This window comes from Ixodes scapularis, unplaced genomic scaffold (genome assembly GCF_016920785.2).
Source record: "Ixodes scapularis isolate PalLabHiFi unplaced genomic scaffold, ASM1692078v2 PGA_scaffold13__105_contigs__length_92229423, whole genome shotgun sequence".
NCBI lineage: Eukaryota > Metazoa > Arthropoda > Arachnida > Ixodida > Ixodidae > Ixodes > Ixodes scapularis.
This window is the reverse complement of record NW_024609839.1, coordinates 53655114-53663899: the sequence shown is the minus strand read 5'-3', so window position 1 is coordinate 53663899 and position 8786 is coordinate 53655114. Positions and strand designations below refer to the sequence as shown.

At 48.2% G+C, this 8786-nt stretch overlaps 1 pseudogene; it reads left to right on the top strand.

Moving 5' to 3' along the window:
* The first annotated feature begins 3722 nt into the window (after window positions 1-3722).
* LOC121045948 lies at window positions 3723-6441 on the top strand (annotated as a pseudogene).
* Window positions 6442-8786: the final 2345 nt, after the last annotated feature.

Here is an 8786-nt window from a genome sequence, read left to right as displayed (position 1 = left end):
CGCCTCCTCTTCGGCGATCGCTCTGCTAATGTCGAAAGGGACGGGAGGGGCTTCCACTTCGTTCTTGACCTGTCACCGACCATAGTCCGGATTTCGTTTTTTTTTGTTTTTTCTTGTTTCTTGCGATTTTATTGCGAAATTTATTGTGCCTATTGCGATTGTGAACAAATTCACAATTTGTATTTTTGTATCACAATGCTACGACTTTATTTCATTTCATAGCAGCCTCGGTGAAAACAAGGCCAATCGTTGGCCCACGGATCCCCTGGCGTTCACTTCAAAATTAATCATTAAACGTCTGATATCACCACTGCGGTGCTTGCAATCAAAACTAGTAGAAGCCGTTATCATTCCTTTCCTCTATTGACTGCTAGCCCCTAATTTGCACAGTTGCTAGAGCATTTCCCCACATTCCCCGGCTTTGGAGATGTACAGCCTCCAGATTTTTTTAAGTATCGCGCGAATGTCGACCGATCGGTAGATCAGCGCCTCAGCGGCCGACGTACAACTACGGTTTTCTGCAAGGAAGATAATCCTCTTAGCGCTCCCCTCTCCTAAGCTGCGAGGGGAGCCAAGTTCGTGCAAGGTAAAGAGTGGAGAGGATATAGAAAAGGAGGAGACGGGCAAAAGTGAAAAGCGACAATTGTACGTCGGCCTTTAAGCGCGATCCAAACCAACGCGTTTTTGTGCGCGCGAAAGTAGTGCGCTACCCGAAAATTGCGTATTTCGTGACGTTTTTGCTGTTTCCGGTGCGCTTTCTGAGTCACGAGCGAGCGCGTTGGTTAGGACCGCGCTTTACTGCGTCGTGAAAGAACAAGTAAGCGGAACTAGGCGTGTGCCTCCTGCCTCACGCGCGTACTCTCGCTGACCTGCTCTTTTACGTCACGATAAAGCGCTGGTCGACCAACCCAGCCTCCTCTATACTCCCAAAGCCTGGCGATTCGACGACGGAGCTATGAGTGCCCGGTCGCAGATCTGGAGCGCGAGGATCTGGTAGTACAGAGCATCAAAGGGCCATTTCTCGGGGAACCTGGACGTCAGAGCCCAGCTTTTGCAGCGGGGAGGACCCGAAACACACCTTTTCGCTCGGGAGAAGTGTGTTTCGGCGTCTCGCCGCAGTGAGGCGCCAGTCACGTGGCTCTCCCCCCATTCGTTGTCTGCCGCTCCACCTTTTCCATCTAGGCGGCCGCTTCTCGTGGCGATCTGCTAGGCTTTGTCGGTATATAGTAAGCTATGACCAGCCGGTCGACGTTCGCGCGATCATTGTTAAAAAATCTGGAGGCTTTACTCTTTGAATGGCACCGACAAGGCATGCCAGGTCTAGTCGCCCGCGCTTGTATTCCTTACTGCAGCCCCCGTTGAGAAAGTGGGGCAGATATACCCGACTTCACGCACAAACGTCACGGCAGTGGCAAAATTTCGACATTTCACGCGGAAGTTGTGGCCCGTAAAGCGCGCGCCTAAATGACTTTAGGTTTGCGCATAGTAAAAGCTTCAAGAGCGAGCGCCGTGCTTTGAAAGGGCCTGCAAAGCAAATAAGGGCATTTTCACAATGTCCTTATTTTCACGAATTTCGTGTGTTGATATATATAGCGATAAATTGATGACGTGAATGTATTATTCCTTTGTAACGCATACATACCTATAACTCCAAATCGTAAACATTTGTACCCGCGAAATGTCTGGCCGTAAAAATTTCACAAAATCCACGTTTCGCAAAATTCGCAGAATATTGAGCTTGCGAAGATAAAGTCTGTTACATTATACTCATTATCGGCGCCGAAAATATTGGTGGCTGTCAGCAGGTGGATCTTTTCCAGCAACGCAGGGCTAGAATACTTCAAATTGCGTTGTTGCACGCAATCAGGAGAGCGCTTACACTAAATAAGGGTAATGAGACTATGGAGATGCAAACGTTAGTACCTGAGCAATTGTGGCGTGGCTCAAGTCTGAGTCATCGTGACGTCCCGAACCAAGCCGGTACACATGACAAGACACGTCACGCCTTGGCTATATAAGTTGCTGCCCTTTCTGAATGAACCTCTTTCATCACCCGACGTCTGGCCGCTTCCATGGTGGCAGTGGTGCAGGGCCAGAACAGCCGAGATGTCGACCCCGTCAACACTGCAACTACAGCTGCCGCCACCGAAGCCCTGGACACCTGGGGCGACAAATGGCTTGGATGAAAAAACATGGAAGAGTGAGTTTGCCTTGTTTTCTACAGCTACGCAACTGAGTAAGCAACCGAAAGAAGAGCAGGCAGCAACGTTGCTGGAGACTATCGGAGAAGAAGGCAGAAAAGCATACAACAGCTTCATGTTTGAGACCGAGGAGGATAGAAATTATGTCAACACCTTGATTCGTAAATTTGGAGATATCTATAGACCGGCAACCAATTTGACCTTTCAGGAATTCCACTTTCGGCCAAGGGATCAGAAGGATGGTGAGTTGTTCAGCGACTGGTTGACAGAACTCGGAATTCTACCAAAAAACTGCAAATTTCGAGAGCTAGAAGAGCGTATGCTACGCAGCTGTATTATCCTTGGCATTAGAAATAAGGGCTTGCGGAAGAAACTGATAGCTAGCAGAAAACCCGACCTATCAGAAGACAGTCAAAATGTGCCGCATTCAGGAGCAAGAAAAACAGCAGTCCCGCGAAATAAGTGAATCGGCAGAAGCCGCGCACGACACTATATACTTCGTTTCAGCAGTTTCAGCTTAGGTCCGAGCGCGGGCGATGTTATGAACTGAAGGGCCAATCAAACAGCGAAAGATGCACAACATCATGGCGTGCTCTCTGTAGTTGATAGGACCAGCCGGTATTCGCCGCCTCTCTGTGTACTGCTCCTCCGCCGGATTGTCAAGCGCAGAGAGCACGCCATGACGTTGCGCTTTTTACGGTGTTTGGTTTGCCCTTCGGCTCATACCATCGGCCGCGCTCGGGCCTAAAGTGAAACAAAGTAGAGTGAACACCGTCGCAGCGAGCGTTAAACCATGCAGTAGATGGGGTTACACAGAGCACCGTGCTTGTCCCACGTAAGGAAAATCGTGCAACAAACGCGGAAGGCTAAATCACTTTGCTCAATCGTGAAAGTCGTCAGAAACTTCGCGAGCAACGAAAGAAAAGGCGAACAAAGAAAAGAAAAGAAAAATCTTCGGGAACTGCGCCTTGAAGATGACGAAGATTTTTTTCATGGAGGCTTTATTTGTCAATTAACACAATCGCGACAAACCAGTGAAGCGCAACCGTCGAGATAGAGGGTCAGTCAGTGACTTGCAAGTTGGACACTGGTGCACATTGTTGTGTTATTTCGCGGCATGACGTGACGAGGCTCCCGGTAAAGCCCCAGCCAGGCTGTAACGCTACGCTCACTACTTTCTTCGGTCACAAGACCATCTCGCAGGCCAAAGTAAAGCTGCTGCTCTCCGCAAACAACAGGACACACGAAGAAACATTCTTCGTAGTAGACCACAATGTGCCGGTGACTTTTTAAGTGGTATAGTCGCCGAACGTTTTGGGTTTATACGCCGTGTGCAGAACGTCAATCTCGAAGAGCTTTACCCTCCAGCACAACCCTTTGCAGAAGTCTTCAAGGGACTCGGGACAGCTGAAGGACGTCGAGTACGCAATAAAGCTCAAGCCCGGCAGCGTGGGTGTCGTCGTGCCGGCTAGAAGAGTAGCCGTGGCTCTTCGGGAGAAGGTGACAGCGGAGATACAGCGCATGGAGGAGCAGGGCGTCATAGGCTGAGTTTACATGGATGCGATCGTAGCGAATCGAATCGAGATTAACCGCCTATGATTGGGTAGACGAGGAAGGGAAAGGAGGATCGCGGGCGCGTGACTGGTCACATCTCGATTCGATGCGCCATGGTCGCATCCATGGAAACGTAGCCATAGCAAGGGTAAACGAGCCAACAGAATGGTCTAGCCACATGGTCACAGTTGTTAAAAAGGACAAGATGCGCATCTGTCTGGATCCAACAGCACTTAAGAGAGCGTTGTTGCGCGAGAACTACCCCATGCCAACGCTAGAGGATGTCGCTCCGCGGCTTGCTAAGGCCAAGTTCTTTTCCACTTTGGATGCCGCGTCCAGATTTTGGCAAATCAAACTCACGGAGACTAGATCGAAGCTCTGCACGACGAGCACGCCGTGCGGGCGCTATCGCTTTCTTCGCATGCCCTTTGGGATCGCTTCTGCCTCGGAAAGCTTTCAAGCCGCAGTGCATCGATAGCTTGCCTTAGGTTGATGTCGTAATGTATGATATACTACTGTGGGGAAGAACGAAAGAACACGATTATAACCTGACTCTGCTTTTGACGCGGTGCCGAGAACACAACCGCAGACTGAACTCCAGGAACTTGCATTTTTTTGCAGCAACAAGTCCGCCATCTGGGACACGTTTCCACAACGCAAGGCCTGCGCCTCTACCGAGAACGGGTGCAGGACATCCGCAGATGCCGGAGCCCAAAAACTGTAAGGAGCCTCAAGTTTGGTCGGCACAATTAATTTCGTGCAGCGCTTTATTCCCAACATCTCACTCTTATAGCGCCGCTGCGGACCTTGCTACGTAAAAATATTGCCTGGGTCTGGACGGAAAAAAGGCAAGAAAGCTTTGAAACATTGCGGCAGGCACTGATAAAGGCGCCGGTTCTTTCCTGCTTCGACCCAAAAAAGCCAGTTACGCTCTCGTTTGACGCCAGTAAGTTAGGGGTTGGCGCCGTGGTTATCCAAGACGGCCACCCTTCCGTTTTTTCGTCTGGCTCGCTCACTCACTGACTCGCAACAACGCTACGCACAAATTGAAAAAAGAGATGGCGATTGTGCGTGGCTGCACATAATTTCATGATTACATCTTTGGCCAGTGAAGTGTGACAGCGGAAGCGGATCACCGTCGCCGTACCGATTGCATCAGTGCCCACTGCGGTTGCAACGCATGCGATTGTCCTTGCAACGCTATCCTGTCGAATCGCAATACAAGCCGGGGAAAGAACTATTCCTAGGGGATTCTCTGTCACAGTTCTCCAGCAAAGTCAAATGCAAGGACAAGCCGAACAGTTTCGAGTGAATGTGCCTGACTGTGTTTCAGCTTCCGAGCGACGTTTGAAAGATCTACTAGCAGCTACCAACGAAGATACTGCGCTCGTCAAGCTTCGTGACTTCGCGAAAACGACCTAGCCAGACGACAAGCAAACTGTCCCAGAGGCGGTTCGACTATACTGGACGTACCGAGAGGAGGTACACACACAAGATGGCCTGGTATTTCGCAGCAACAAGGTAATCATACGCAGCTCTAAGAAAATCGAAAGCATGCGTCCTCCTCCATGCGGCTCACGCGGGAGCGGAAACGATAAATGCCCGGGCTAGGACTGTAGTGCTCTGGCCAAACATGTCTGCGGATATAGAGCAGTTTTGCAGGGCATGCAAGGTTTGTCGCACTCATAAGCCACGGAACGCCAAAATGCCCCTTCTGAGCCATGAAGTCCCTTCGCTGCCGTGGAAAGTCGTGGGCCTAGACTTGGTTCTTCTATGGCGGCCGAGAGACGCTGTAATTGTGGATTTCTATTCTTTTTTTTTTTTTTACATTCGAGAACTACTGCGCACCACTGCGAACTCTGTTAAGACGTGGTATGCGGAGGTCTTCTCTGTTCACGGACTACCTCTGAGGTTGGTCACCGACAACGGCACACCATTCACCAGCATAGAATTCCAGGATTTCCCAGAGGAGCTAGACATTACCCACGTCACCTCCAGTCCGTATCTCCCACGCTCTAACGGCATGACAGAAAAAGCTGTACAGGAAGCAAAGAAGCTACTTAAGAAATGTTCCCTCAAAGTTCTCGACCTTTATTTGGCTCTATTGGAGTGCCGGAACAACCCTCGGGATGACATACTTAAATCCCTTTCGCAGAGATTGATGGGACGGCAGACACGAACCCTGCTTTCCGTGCCCACAAGCCACCTGGAGTCAGAGAGTGAGCCGACCAAGGACGTCCACAACCGACTACAAGAGATCCACCAACGGCGAAGAAGGTACTATAACAGCGGCGCCAGGGACGTGCCGACGTTGTCACGAGGACAGCAGGTCACGACCTACGAACAGGACAAACGAACATGGGCTCCTGCTACCGTCCCGAGACAAGCTAACACGCCTCGCTCGACGATCTTGCAGACCGAAGACGGCCGCGAAGTCCGCCGCACCCGACAGCACCTCTGGGAGGTAGCGGCCCCGCACGACGCGGAACCTCTGAAGCCTCTGGCCCCGCACGACAAGCCCCTGCCACAGCTGGTGCTCCTGGAACCTCTGAAGCCTCCGACGCTCAAGACGTCGAACAGCTTCCAGAACCTCGGAGGAGCTCAAGAGTACGTCAAGAACCTCGTCGGTACCCCTTGCACGAAAGACGATCGGATGGAGGGCAGATGTAGCGTAGCTCAAGTCTGAGTCATCGTGACGTCCCGAACCAAGCCGATACACAAGACAAGTCACGTCACGCCTCGGCTATATAAGCCGCTACCCTTTCTGAAATAACCTCCTTCATCACCCGACGTCTGGCCCGCTTACACGATAAGTGTACAAGCTTTAAATTTCGATGCATCCTTACCTTTAGAGGGCGCATTGAAAGCGCTGTCGAAGGCTAGCCGTAAAACGTAGAACTATTCCACTCTTTTTCAGCGCGTACGATATGACTACTTATGCACCATAGTTGATATAACATCAAACTCTACCCCTTGCATTTTTTTTTTCACACCACTAGTTGATCCGTATAAATCGCCAAATTTAAGCTGTTACATTTATTAAACTCTGTGCAATAGCTATTTACGGAACAATAATTTTTGACAAGTCGGTCAATTCATTCGTCGCAGCACTCAGCTTTTCAAATTAAGTTTGATCATGTTGTGAATGACTTTTTTTAACCTTGGCAATATGTTATGTATAAAGCGTAACATTCCTTTAGCAGTCCTAGTTTGAGTTTACCAAACTGAATATCTACCGCTGAGGGTCATTTTTCTTTTGCGTTTTCCAGTCTCATAGTTTTAGTCAAATTGAGAACTTCAGTTACCCAAAAGAAGACACCTGACAAGAAAAAAAGGATAGCTTCTTGTTTTTTTTTTATGTACTTAATTCCTCATATAAAGTAATTATCCTCAGTATCAATTGTCATGCCTGTTCTACTTTTTTTTCCATATTTTTTGTAAATTGGTTTGCGAAGATACTTCGTAACACGCACCGCGGTTCTGCAAACTGCTCCTTTGATGCTTACGTTTGCGGGAGACTCGTTTTCTTTCTTTTTCTGTTCCACCTTGGCTGGACACCCTGTTGAGCTTCCTTCCAAGATGTGCGATGTGTCCCCCTATGTGTGTTCCTCATCTCAAAAAGAAATATGTTTTGAGATAGTTTCAACTTAACTCGTGTACCGCGGTCTAACTGAATTTAGCGCAATTTGTTTTGTTTTTTTTTATTTGTTTTTGTCTGTGTGGGGGGTGTGTGTTTGTGGTGGTGTCTTGTTATTTTTTTTTCTTTTGCAGGTTACGTATTCCGAGTGGTCCTGTACCCGCAGTCTCCCAGACGTTGGGACTCTTCACTAAACGGCCATAGAACCTCGTCTTTTTCTTCCTCCTTTTTTTTTTTTTCTCCCATTTGACGTCAATAAATGTTACACAGCTGCAAATGTTGGTTTCTCCCTGCACATGCAATTATCCTCATGGAACAGCTTTCTTTGGTCATTTTTCTTTGTGAGATAAAACCAAACTGCAATGCAGAAAGATTCAATGTATGTGCAGCTTTTTTTTTTGTTTGTTTGAATCTCTCCGATGCTAATGTTGCAGGAGGTGAGTATATCAATACACGGACGAGGAAGGCTTTTAATAGCAAGGACTGTCGCTTCATGATATGCTCCTGAGCCTTAAAGATTTTAGTACTTCGAAGAAACCAGTCCGTTTATTTGTAATGCATATGCACAAAAAAAAAAACTGATGAGCAGTTTAGATGAAATGGTGAGTATGCGGGCTTGGTCTACCAGCCCGTCGGGCAACCTAGGACACGAAGTAGTAGTGGTGAGAAAAAAAAAAATAAATAGGTTCGTGGACATGCAAGAGAAGTATCTACCAAAGGTAAGAGCATAAACTGGACGACGTCTTTTTACATACTCGAGCAAATAAATCGGGTGCTATAAAATAACCCGCAGGCTACAACTTCTTCTCAAAGTAGGCTTTTTATGAAAGGGCATACTTAAATTAGTCACAATTGGCGCGATTAAATAAGACACCCGAATGAAGTGTTTTGGGAGAGCGCTCTGTGCGATTTCAGGTCTTCAGTGAGAAGTTTGTTTTCTCTGATATTTCTACCAGCGCGAGGCCTGACTTGAACGCACCGGCCATATCTCGCAGAGAGAAACCAGAAGCTGTCACGCAGTGATTATTACCAGTTTCACAATTGCTTGTGTTGTCATGTGGTCGGCAAAACAAACCTATCCGTCTCAAGGAGAAACTTACTTTCAGATAATAGTGGGGAGCTAGCGCCACCTGGAGGCGACTTACGAAAGGGCAATATTAAATTCGCTTTAATCGGTATGACTAAATTTGCATCCAAATAAAGTGTTTTCGGTAAGAGCTTTGTTGCATTTCAATTATTTTATTTGAGATGTCAATTCCCAGGCCCTGACTTTCTACCAACACCATAGTGATTTGAGCACGCCAGCTTCCAGAGCAGACTGGAGCTTAACACCAAATGCAAAGTTCAGCGAAAAATATTTTCCCACAGTGGTTTTTAGGAAAAGCCAGCTTCCA